Source organism: Eptesicus fuscus, chromosome 8, assembly GCF_027574615.1.
Source record: "Eptesicus fuscus isolate TK198812 chromosome 8, DD_ASM_mEF_20220401, whole genome shotgun sequence".
In the NCBI taxonomy this organism is placed as follows: domain Eukaryota; kingdom Metazoa; phylum Chordata; class Mammalia; order Chiroptera; family Vespertilionidae; genus Eptesicus; species Eptesicus fuscus.
The window spans coordinates 33,052,165-33,065,803 of NC_072480.1; positions in this window are offsets into that span (position 1 = coordinate 33,052,165).

Below are 13,639 nucleotides of genomic sequence, written 5' to 3' on the forward strand. Positions count from 1 at the left end.
CCTTTTCCTGTATGTATTATTCATTAAAGACTTCCATTTCAATTCATAGCTATATATTATTAGATATTTTGACTGAACTTGCTTGATTAAAAACACACACACAAAACTTAATGAAACATTGTAAAAGGAGACAAAAGACAGCACGTAATGAGAATTTAATTATTCTCTAATGCAATTTATTCCATGGATCCTTAGAATAGTATTTTTCTTAATGTCTTTTTTCTGATGTATTGCCGATTTTAAAAATATGCTTTCTTGAATAGCAGATTGGTTTTATATAACTACAGATACATAATGAAAATAATAATTACTACTATTGAGTCTCAAAATATGGTCCAGAAACTTACAGCAGAGAAATAATCTTGAAAGTCAGGAAATTAATTTATCAAAGCAGGCATTTTTTTGAACAATGAAAAGGCCATTAAAGTTTCAAAAAAAAAGAAAAATGAAGCCTTAATCATGGGATACAGTTTCTACGACAAACAATGACTGAGAATGAAACTAGATAAAGAGCAGGGTTAGCATAGGAAGGGAGAAGCCTAGAAGTAAAGAGAAGGTTCAGATGCCAGCAAGTGCCTGACCAGATCATAGAAACACCCTTCTACCCCAAATAAATGCAGAGATCTGAGATTATAGAGGATTGCTTTGGGCATGGGATATGAAGTTGGAATTCATCTCGCAGACTTCAAAGACAAACATCTAGTGTGTCCTGGGCCATGGCAGCCTGGTGCCTGGTGAACTATTACTGCAGGCTGAGACAGACTCTGTCTCGTGTCTAGATGGCAGGCGACAGCAGCAGATGTCTCCAGCTAAGAAAAATAGAATAACCGTCAGGTTCCCAACCTAACGAATCCCGAGAAATAACAAATTATTATTTTTAAGCCACTGTTTTATGCTATTGTTTGTCATTCAATTTATTGGTCTCCAGTTGTTGAAAGTAGGGAATCTTAGCTCAAATACTACTCAGAATTAAATAAGTATGAAATATTAGACAAGATAATTAATAGCCTCAATTACCTCATGAAAATAGGAGTAATAATGTTTGTCTTCATACATATTAAATAAAATTACATAATAGTACAATATTCAAATGGATCAAATATTATCTTTTTTAATATATATGTAAATGTCTTCAAAATATTAGTTTACCACCATAAATACCTATATGATCAAAGCTCTAAACTGATACTTATGATAAAATAAAACCGTAGTTTTCCCCCTATTTGAAAAGTAATATAAAATTTTCAGTATACCCTATATGTTGAGGAAAAAAAATCAAATGTAATTTTATTCTAATGAACTGGCTATTTATTTGAATTGGGGGATAAATGAAATAACCTTAGACTGTATTAATCTTTATTGCAAATGCACAAAGGAAAGTGTTAAAATACTGGTTAAATTTCTTCAAAATGGGTAGCTAGTTGGGATAATAATTCAAATCATACATATTCTCTTAAAAATATTTTATTAACACCTCAGTTAAAAAATCATGTTTTGTTTGAACTCACATATTCATCTTTTTTTTTTTTTTTTTTTTTGCTGAGATGTCTTCCAAGTTAGTTTGAAGCCTTGTCATATATTCAGATCATACTAAGTGGTTGTCATCCTTGTCTGTATAGTAAAATCACCTGGGAAGCTTTAAAAATTACAGATGCCCGGATCTCACCCCTAGAGATGCTGAGTTAATTGGACTGGGTTGCTTCTAGTACACCAGGGTTTTTAGAGCTCTGAAGTGATGCCAAAGGACAGCCAAGAAAGAGAACTACTGGTCTAAATTATTATTTTGTGAAAATACTAGGCATATTCAAGATATTTAAAAGCTTAAAATTACTATATTTTATCACCATAATTTCCACATAGCTGCATCAATATTTTAAAACAATTATCTAACAGCCTTTAAGTCTTTTAAGTTTTTCAGTGAGATAGATATATTTAACATACCTTCTCCCTGATCAAAGAATATAACTATCATTTAAAACAAAACAGTTGATAATGTCCCTTTGCTCACCTCAAAATGTAATTTATGTTGTACTTGTTTGCTCTTGACTAAAACACAAACAATTAACCAAGTTGAAATTGTTATGACTATACTTATATGTGCGTTAAAACCACTTCTTGTGGAATGTGGAATTCTGTAGTGTTTGGTGAGGCATTTCCCAATGGGAGGCTATCCAGTAGTTCATCACTATTAGGTGCTTCTGTTAAAGTAAAAGTAACATCCACTCATTAAGTAACACTTCCTATGAAAGAACTACAAGAGCATCCAAATTAGCGTTCTTCTAAGGTTTTGTTTTAATGATGGCAATTATCACTGGTGGTAATGTGACCGCTTCCTGGGAGCTAAAGTAAACATTCTTACTTTGAAGAACGTTAAGAGGGAGCATAATGATTCATATTAATGAAATAGCCTTATAATCTTGTCAGATGAACTGTAACACCTTGTGGGACTATTAGAAGCTGTGTTAACTTGGTTCTTTTCCGATTTACTTAATGAGTTTTAATTTATGTCATGCAAATTTCTCACACTGAGTTAGACTGAGGTCAACTCTGGATATTCTCTCATCCAATACAAGCCTCATGAGAATCAGACCTCTAAAACTGCCGTACGGAACACTCCCTAGATTCTTATACACAGATACACACACGCACTCAAAAGCACACACACTACAGAGAAAGAGAAGCAACTGTAGCAGGGATACAAAATACAAAATAATAAAATAAAATAAAATAAAGATCCCACAAAACAAACCTCATTACAAACAATAAAATCAGACAAAAATAGAAAAATCCCATACAAAAAATGGTTAACAAAGAATTATTCTTTATAAGACATAACTAAAAATAAACTCAGGCAAGCATCCAAATGGTTGCTAAGGATAATGTTTCTCATCTCTTTTAACCAGAGTAGGTGGGACAGAAATGAGAAGGAGGAGAATTTCTTCCTAATAGTCAAACCTTTTCATGGGTTTTTGATTGAGGTCTGGGTGACAAGGTTGTGTTCTTTTAGGAAAGTTTAAAGATACAGTGTCGTCTGCTTGGCCTGGTATGTTTTGATGTAATCTTTTAAAACATATCTTTCTTTCAAGTGTCAGTGAACAGCATTTTACATTTCTAGAAACAAACAAATGAGAAAACACATAGACCAAATGAAACTGGATTTCATAGAACTTTACTCAATCAAATCAATTTCAAATATCAAAATTGTAACTACTGTTTATTATTTTTGTAACATTACTTGTTCATTAGACCAGTTGTAAAATGTGTGCTCAAAATTTTCAAGCAAGGTCATTTTTGGTAGTATTAATAAAAATGAATCTCCTTTCATAGATATAAGATATATTTATTAATATACTCAAAATATGTATTGAATGACTACTCTATTCCAGGTACTTTAGTAAATTCTATGAAAACAATAATGAACAATACAGATGCATGTCCTTGTGAAATTTGTAGTCTTCTGATCTCTGAGTAGATTTATTTTCAAAATTTCTGAGGATTAAATTATTTTTAACTCCTGAAAATTTTCACACAATTGATATTACTAACAGCTATAGATACTACAACTTAAAATAAAAACTTTATCACATTTTGTTTAAATTCACAAATAAGATGGAATTACTAGTAAAATAAATCTATATATATATAAAAAGCCAGCGACCAGAAAGCTGTAATGACCAGAATGACCGGTCGCTATGACTCCCACTATGGCCAGTGAACTGGCCCGATCGTGGGGTGGGGCCAGCCTGCCAACCTCCCATGGCCCCTCCCCCCAATTGGCCCCACCTCAATCAACCCGCAGCCCCTCCCCTTGTCCAGCCCCACTCCTGATCAATCTCCCCACCCCAATAGGGGATGGGGCTGGCTGGCCAACCTCCTGCAACCCCTACCACCAGCCACCCAACCCCCAATGAGCCCCTACCACCCTGATCAGCCTGCGGCACCTCCCCCCAGCCAGCTCCACCCCCAATCCAGCCACTCCAATCAGGGACAGGGCCAGCTGGCCAACCAATGATGGCCCCTCCCCCAGGTTGCTGGTCCCCGATTGGCCCCCAGCTCCCCGTTCAGGGGCAGGGCAGGCCAGTCCACCACCCACAGCCCCTCCCCATGGCCGGCCCCACCCCCGATAAGCCCCCACCACTCTGATTGGCCCACAGCCCCTACCCCCAGCTGGCTCTGCCCCCAATCGCCTCCCCCCTACACCAATTGGGGGTGTGACTGGCCAGCAAACCTCCCACGGCCCCTCCCCTGACTGCTGACCGCCAATTGGCCCGCGCATCCTGATGGGGGCAGGGCCTGCCAGACAATCACCCATGACCCCTCCCCCGAGCTGGCCTGGCCCTGATTAGGCCCTGATTGGGGCAGGCTGGCCAGCCAACTTCCTGCCATCTCCTCCTCCCAACAGGCTTGGCCCCCATCCACCCCAATTGGGGCCAGGCCATCCAGACCCTACCCGTGCATGAATTTGTGCACTGGGCCTCTAGTTATAATATAATAATTGCATTTTACCATTTACAACCATAAGAGCTGATTAAAAAATAATCTTGATATGGTTCTCTATTTATAATAAACTTAGTAAGTTTAATATACTTCCCCATATACTATGCTACATATCATAACCACCAAAAAATCAGGATTCAACACTGCCATTTTGAAGTTAAAAAAATAAGTGTCAGTCTTCTGCTGTCAAATAAGTTGAAATTGAAGAAAATAAGATCATTACATAGTTATGCTGATTTTTTGATTTGCATGCTTTTCCTTAGTTTAAAATATAACCTTAAGACCTAATCATGCTTATATTATTACTAGTGGCCTGGTGCACAAAATTTGTACATGGGGGGGTGGAGGGGTATTTTTCAGCCCGGCCTGCACCCTCTCCAATCTGGGACCCCTCAAAAGGATGTCCTACTGCTGGTTTACAGGGATCGGGCCTAAATGGGCAGTCAGACATCACTCTCACAATCTGGAACTGCTGGCTCCAGCCGCTTACCTGCCTGCCTGCCTGCCTGATTGCCCCTAACCACTCTGCATGCTGTCCTGCTTGCCCCAAAATGCCCCCCCCCAACCAGCCTGATCACCCCCAACTGCCCCCTGTGCCAGCCTGCTCACCCCCAACTGCCCCCCCCTGCTGGCCTGCTCACTCCAAACTGCCCACCCCTGCTCTCCTGCTCACCCCCAACTGACCCCTACTGATGGCCTGCTCACCCCCAACTGGACCCCTGCTGGTCTGCTTACCCCCAACGGCCCCTGCCATCCCATCCTGACCTGATCATCCCCCGGCGACCCAAGGTCCCAGCCCCTCCTTTTTTCCTTTTCCTTTTTCTTTGTTTTCAGCACCTTCTTGAGTGGAGGCCAGGGCCGGCTGGAAGCAAGTATCTAGGATTTATTTATCTTCTATAATTGAAACTTTGTAGCCTTGAGTGGAGGCTAGGGTGGGCCAAGGTGGGCAGGAAACTTGGTTTCCTCCATCGCCGGGGCAACGCAAGCCTCCTGCTTGCTCCAGCTCCATAGCTGGCCATCATCTTTGTTGGGTTAATTTGCATGCTCACTCCTGATTGGCTGGTGGGCATGGCTGTGGGTGTAGCAGAGTGATGGTTAATTTGCATGTTTCTCTTTTATTAGTGTAGATGTACCTACCAAATAGCCTTATTATATTTTTGGTATTTAATTTTTTTTCCCTCTAAGTAATTATTAGAATTAAATGTAAATATTTGTTGGTGCCCCTGTTTTGTAGCATCAAACTGGAACTACATCTCTGAGTGAGTGAGGAAACCCTATTGAGAGCATGGGGCAAAGTACCTGTCTCCCACTGTAGGAGCACAGGTGTCAATTCTCAGTTCATATCTAAGTTGACTTAGCATATTCATTTCACACACTGTATCACTCCACTCCTTCTACAACCATTTCATTCCTCGCACTGGGGTAGCATTCTTCCTTGGCTTTGCTGCTGTGACACTGACAGCTGCTTCTCACTCTCCTTTGCTTATGCCTCCTCATTTTATGGGCCTCAAATCTCTCATATGTCTCAGGACTCAGACTTCAAACATTTTCTCTGCTCTTTCTGCACTCACTTCCCAAGTTATCTCATGCCGCCCAATGCCTATAAATGTCACCGGAACTTTTGATGGCTCTGTTATAGTCACTTTATTCCCAGTTCTGCTTCAGTGTCTGGCACATCATAAGTCTTTATTAAATACTTGTAGAGTGAAAGTAGAGATGAATGAGACGGAAAATACTGGATACTTTTATTCAAGAAGCTGTTGAGACTGTTAGTGGCAGAGCCAGTGCCAGTCATTTGCCCTCTAATCTTGTCATGAGTCCACATTAGGAAGTCATTCTTTTCATTCCACATTTATTTTTAAAATACATTCTTTTTCTCCTCAGTATGGCACTTGTCAAGTGATTGATGCCCTTAAGCCTGAATATCAGTCATGAAACATTCCTTTTGTAGTCCATATAGCATTCGGAAGTATTAAATCTCTTTTTTAATTTGGGAATGGACTGAATGACTTGCAATGTCATTCAATATTTGGCAATTTTGAGTTTATATGAAATGAAGTAAATAGAGAGACAAATAGGTGATAAATAATATAATATTCCTTGTATACATTTGTAAACACAAAGTAAAGCTTTAATCTTTATTTTAGGCTACGACATAAGTAGTATCAAGTTAGTAACTGACATAGAGTTGAGACACATATTAAAATCTCTCTAAGGCTCAATTTCCTCACTGACAAGACAGGGAGGAAAAAGCCATAGTAGCTTTCACAAGGAGTTGTGATAATTAAATATACTGTTGCAAAATAGTATAGAATGATATCTGATATGTTAAAGCTCTTAAAATATATACCACTATGACTTTTTTATAACGCCATCAGTTAACTCAAGTCGCCATTAAGTTAAAATAAATCTATCAAGTACATTTATGACATCAAAATACATTAATGCTGAAATATATACAGACTTATAACTAAATCACAGAATAGCTAGACCAGTTCTAAGGTATATGTTTCCTGATGCTGTTTCAGTTTTCATTCCTTTATTAGCAAGTATGTGGTATTTATGTTACTTTTTTTTTTCTTGAATCATAAAATCACTATTTGCCTTCAGAATATAGTATTTCTGGATTGATTCCTATTTCATAGAACTGTCTGTGTAAGGAAAGAATAATAATATACATTAAGTATAATTATTTCATCTTCTATCCAAATCGGTCAGATTTTAGACTACCTCCTTTGGCTATTACTACAACATGTTCCTGCAAATGTCAAAACATACAGTTTCCTTATTCATAAATCCATTTTCAGTTTTAACACTAAAAATGTTGGTGTATATTCAGAAGAATATTTGTCTTTGACCTTCTATTCACTTCCCTGCCATTTTTCAAGTTTATCCTGATTGATCTAATTAATTCTCTGTGAACCTTTTTTATGCCTGTAGCATTTTCTGAGTTTGTCATAACTGTTTTAAGTTAAATTAAAATGGAGGCTAAGTACATCAAATACCAAAAATCCTGAGACAATATAGGATGACCTTTAGAGAATTACTTGTGTTAGAAAATACACTTTGTTTGTTAATGCATATTTACTTAGAAAAGCTTTTGTTCATGCTCAAGAGTTGCTTGAATAGAATTTATACAGTAACAAGTCACCTTCAAAAAAATATGCCAGATGGGGAAGGAGCTGAGAGATAGGAGCACCAGTTAGGTTAATGAAAAATGAATTAATGATGCTAACACATGTGTCTGAATTCTTAGGGCAGGTAAGAAGAAAGCTTAACTTTGAAAGCATATTTTTTCTTTAGTATCCACTGAGCCAAGTATTGTGTCTCCTCCAATGTCAAGAAAGAATGTAGACTAGTGTTTCTTATAAATGTAATTTCATAAACTCCATCTTAGGTTGTAAACCATTTATTGTTTGCCTTGAAAAATTATATATCATAAGATAAAATATATAAAGAGACAGAACTAGTGAACATAGCTATAAAGTAACCAGAGGCCCAGTGCACGAATTTGTGCATGAGAGGAGTCCTGAGAGGGGCAGGGCCTGGATGCGACCAGCCTTCAGGGACGGCAGTGGGACGCCCTTGCCAGCTGGGGACCCAGATCTATCCCACTGACATTTGTGCCAGTTGTCTGGAGCCATCTGGCAGCCACGTTTATATTGTTTCTTCTTGTGGAGCATTTAGGGAGGGGAAGCAGCTGCAGTACTTGAGGCTGACATCCCGGAGGCCAGCAGCACTGTTGGGATTGTGCCGGCCGTGCTGGTCTGTCAGTGCCTGGCGTGTTCTCTGGAGATTAGATTTGCAGGACTACTGAGGGAGTGAGTAGCTGCCAGCTGGCCAGCGGGCCAGCAGGCCAGAGGGTTGATGGGTTGCCAGGATGGTCTCAGCTGAGCAGTGCTCCCACTGTGGGAGTGCACTGACCACCAGGGGGCAGATCCTGCATTGAGTGTCTGCCCCCTAGTGGTCAGTGCAAGTCATAGCAACCAGTCATTCTGGTCTTTCTGGTCATTCTGGTCATATATATATATACTAGGGACCCGTTGCAGGAATATTTCCTGCAAGACTTCTGGCGGGCTTCCCTCCCGCCCACCCAACCCAGGCCGCCTCGCCCCACACTCCCGACCCTCTGTGCCCGCTGATGCAGCTGCCTCTGATCACCTTGACCCGCCGCACATGCTGCTGCCGCCGCCTCAGCCCCGCGCGCTGCTGCTGCGCGCCCCACCCGCCCACCCGCCCCACCACGCGACACCCGCCTAGCCACGCCCCGCCTGCAGCCACCACCGCCTCCAAGGCCACAGTGGCCTCACACAAGGCCTGCCATGCCCCACCTGCCGCCTCCACTGTGCGCCCCGCCCACCACCGCCGCCGCCACCGCTGTGGCTGCGTCAGGGCCGCTCACACTGCCCGCCACCGCCTCAGAGGCCACCATGGCCACGTGCTCCACAGCTGCGCCACCGCCCACCCGCGCAGCCGCCATGCTTTCTGCTTTCTTCACTCCTCCCTTCCTCAGCATATGCAAATTAACCGCCATCTTGTTCGCTCTGATTGGCTGTGGGCATAGCGAAGGTATGGTCGATTTGCATATTACTGTTTTATTAGATAGGATTCTGGACATATATATCCTATATAATAATAGACAAATATGCAAATTGACCATACCTCCGACGCACCCACAAGCCATGCCCACAAGCCACGCCCACCATCCAATCAGAGCGAGTATGCAAATTAACCCAAACCAAGATGGCTACAGCCACAGAGAGCAAGGTTTCCTAGGTAACAGAGGAAGCCAAGCTTTCCACCTGCCCTTGCCAGGCCTAAGCCTCCACTCAAGCTACAAAGTTTCAATTATAGAAGGTAAACAAATTCAAACAAATGGCAGCAGAATGGAGCTCGAGAGAGCAGGCCAGGGTTGCCGCTGGCAACAGGGGAAGCAAAGCTTTCCGCACACCCTGGCGGGGCTCACCTGCTTAAGGCAGCAAAGTTTCAATTATAACCCCAATACAAATGGCTGCCGGCCTCAGAGGGAGCCCCAGGCTTGGCTCCGCTCCAGGCTACAAAGTTTCAATTGTAGAAGGAAAATAAATTCCAGATACCAGGGCCTCCTCTTGGGTCGCCAGGGTTCGTGGCCGGCCTGCAAACCACCACAGGCCCCTTGCTCAGGCCGCCCCACACCCCAAGGGAAACCCCACCTGATCCGGGACGCCCTTCAGGGCAAACCAGCTGGCCCCCACCCCTGTACCAGGCCTCTATCCTATCTAATAAAAGAGTACTATGCAGATTGATCATCACTGCAACACACAATATAGCTGCCCCCATGTGGTCAAAGATCCTGCCCCCATGTGGACACAAGATGGCCACCACAAGATGGCCAGCAGGAGAGGGCAGTTGGGAGGCACCCGGCCTGCAAGGGAGGGCAGTTGAGAGGGACCAAGCCTGCAAGGGAGGGCAGTTGAGAGTGACCAGACCTGCAAGGGAGGGCAGTTGAGAAGGACCAGGCCTGCAAGGGAGGGCAGTTGGAGGTGATCAACCCTGCAGGAGAGGGCAGTTAGGGGTGACCAGGCCGGCAGAGGAGGGAAGTTGGGGGCAAACAGGCTGGCAGCAGAGTGGTTAGGGGGTGATCAGGCTGGCAGGCAGAAGTGGTTAGGGGCAATCAGGAAGGGAGGCAGGCAAGCAGTTGGGAGCCAGCAGTCCTGGATTGTGAGAGGGATGTCCGACTGCCCGTTTAGGCCCGAACCCGGTGGGATTGGGCCTAAATGGGCAGTCGGACATCCCTCAAGGGGTCCCATATTGGAGAGGGTACAGGCTGGGCTGAGGGACAACCCCCCTCCGTGCATGAATTTCGTGCATCGGGCCTCTAGTATATATATATATATATATATATATATATATATATATATATATATGCTTAGGCTTATATATATATAGATGTGTTTAGATATTATCTTTATTTTTTAATATCAGGATTTTACTCTAGTTACTGAAAATTTTACTTGGTCTGTACTACAGGAAACATAATAACTTGTTTAATTAAAATATGTTTTCTATCTACTTAATTCAGTTGCTATGATACGTCTCCACAAGTAAGGAGCCATATATTAGTAGACATTTTAATTAAAATGAGAGTGGAAATTAGAAACTTAGCAAAATTGCAAACAGCTTGCATCAGCCACTCTCTTCAAAGCAAGAATAAAAAAAAAAAAAATCAACTCATCAAGCTATGTCAACAACTTTTATTCTTCTTATTTATTCTATAAGGCATTTAAAAATCCCTGAGATTTCTAAGGTATTGACCATAATGTTTGCAATGTCTACATTTTAATGAAATATTTTTTTCCTTTTCACCCAAGTGCTCCCAAAACAAACTTATCATATTTTAAGTCCAAAATACATCTTATTTTAATGACTGAAAATTCTTTTGACTTTTTAAAATATTTAGTCAATAACTCCAGGCACAATGACATATGCAAACACATTTATATATTCAAAGCTCTCAATAATTTTCCCACCTAATTTTGTGTGAAAATTCAGTTTTGAATTTTTTTTTTATATTAAAAATAGGTTTAGCCCTACCTGGTTTGGCTCAGTGGAAAGGGCATTGGCCTTCAAACTGAAGGGTCCCTGATTCAATTCTGGACAAGACCATGTACCTCAGTTGTAGGCTTGATCCCAGGTCCTGGTCCAGGAGCATGTGGGAGGCAACCAATCAGTGTGTCTCTCTCACATTGATGTTTCTCTCTGTGTATCTCTGCCCCTCCCTTCCACCCTCTCTAAAAATCAATGGGAAAATATCCTTGGGTGAAGATTAACAAAACAAAAAAATGGTTTTAGTGTGTTATGCCATAAAATTCATTTTCATGTCACCAATATATAACTAGAATTGAATGATTAAAGTAGTATTTCCTAGGCATTAAACAACTCTTTTATAACCTTCTCCACTAGTATTGATACAGTCACTGAACCAAGTATTCAATTTACTAACTTCCCATGCAGAGTGATAGTCCTAACTTCTAGAAACCATAGTCTTCTACCAAATGGGGAAATTTAGCCAGCCTGCTAAAAAAGGCAATCCCTATTATATCATAGGTATCAACAGGAAATAAAAATGACATGTCCTAACTCAAGATTTTTAATTTAATAAAAATCTGTTGAATTGGAGTAGCATGGGAGAGAGGAAGAAAGAGAGAATTAGAAAATGTAAGGAAAAACCTTGAAGAAGTGAAAAGCAGAACAGAGATGGCTCAAGGTAGGTTTATTTTTCTCTCTGTTTTCACTTATAAATTGTTAAGATCCTCTAAGTTATGTAATTAATATATCCCTCTTTTTCTTACAAAGTGAAGAATCATGATTTTATTTAATCATAATTAGTTTAAAGAAGAATTGCAAAATGAGCTTTTCCATATGAGACAATGTTATCTAGTTAATTAAAGCTTGTATTATTAATTTTTAAGTAAGCAAAGAAAGCAATGACATGAGCTATTGGGACCTATATTTTAATATATTGGTGCTTTCACAGATACGGTTTGTACTTCTACTTCTCCAATACCCAGGGAGGTGGAAATGTCATGTTTATATGGGAAATGGCAGACAATTACTTTAATAAATTGACAAATATGATAAATGAAGAATTAGAGAATCTCATTTTCAAACTCCTAATGTTTTCTGGAAGAGAGAAGCCTAAGGTAAAATGCAATGTTAGTTTTTCACCTCATTTCACTGCTGCAGTGGTAATTCACAAAATTGCTTCTATGAATTGTGAAAGTACAACCAGGTGTATGAATTGAGGGCATTCAAGCATTCAGATTTTGCTTCAAGCTGCATTTTTTTCTTCCTGTCAGAAAACCTTTGAGACATAAGTGGTTAAATGAAGAACCACCAGAAGGAAGATAAGATGGAATAAGCATAATTGAAGTACAGAGTGATGCCTCAACACTTTCTGTCAATGAATATTTATGTTCTTTACTGCTTGTGCAAACATATTTCTGTGTATATTTGGTTAGCTCTAGTACATCAAATACATTTTAAAAGCTCTAGTACATCAAATAAAGTATAAGAGATTTCCTTTCAATACCTAACTTCTCTTCTAAATATACCTTTGTTTAAATTATTTTTAAAATTTTACATATTATAACATTTTACTTTAGACCCAGACAGTTTTATAATGTTAGTTAAAATTTTTGTTCCTCTATAATGTTGAGTAACTCATCAATTTAATGAGAAATATTAAATATTAATATACTAGAAGCCCAGTGCATGAAATTCATGCATGGCGGGGGGTTGTCCCTCAGCCGAGCCTGTACCCTCTCCAATCTGGGACTCCTGGAGGGATGTCCGAATGCCCGTTTAGGCCTGATCCCGGTGGGCAGTCAGACATCCCTCTCACAATCCAGGACTGCTGGCTCCCAACTGCTTGCCTGCCTGCCTTCCTGATTGCCCCTAACCTGCTTCTGCCTGCCAGCCTGATCACCCCCTAACCACTCCCATGCCAGCCTGTTTGCCCCCAACTTCCCTCCTCTGCCAGCCTGGTCACCCCTAACTGCCCTCTCCTGCAGGGTTGATCACCTACAACTGCCTTCCCTTGCAAGCCTGGTCCTTCTCAACTGCCCTCCCTTGCAGGCCTAGTCCCTCACAACTGCCCTCCCTTGCAGGCCAGTTGCCTCCCAACTGCCCTCCCCTGCTGGCCATCTTGTGGTGGCCATCTTGTGTCCACATGGGGGCTGGATCTTTGACCACATGGGGGCAGCTATATTGTGTGTTGCAGTGATGATCAATCTGTATAGTACTCTTTTATTAGATAGGATAGAGGCCTGGTACAGGGGTGGGGGCCAGCTGGTTTGCCCTGAAGGGTGTCCCTGATCAGGGTGGGGGTTCCCTTGGGGCGTGGGGCGGCCTGAGTGAGGGGCCTGTGCTGGTTTGCAGGCCGGCCATGCCCCCTGGCAACCCAAGCAGAGGCCCTGGTATCTGGAATTTATTTTCCTTCTACAATTGAAACTTTGTAGCCTGGGGAGGAGCCAAGCCTGGGGCTCCCTCCAGGGGTGGCAGCCATTTCTGTGGCAGTTAATTCACCTTCTACAATTGAAACTATGTAGCCTTACGCGGGTGTGCCTGGCCAGGGTGTGTGGAAAGCTTTGCTTCCCCTGTT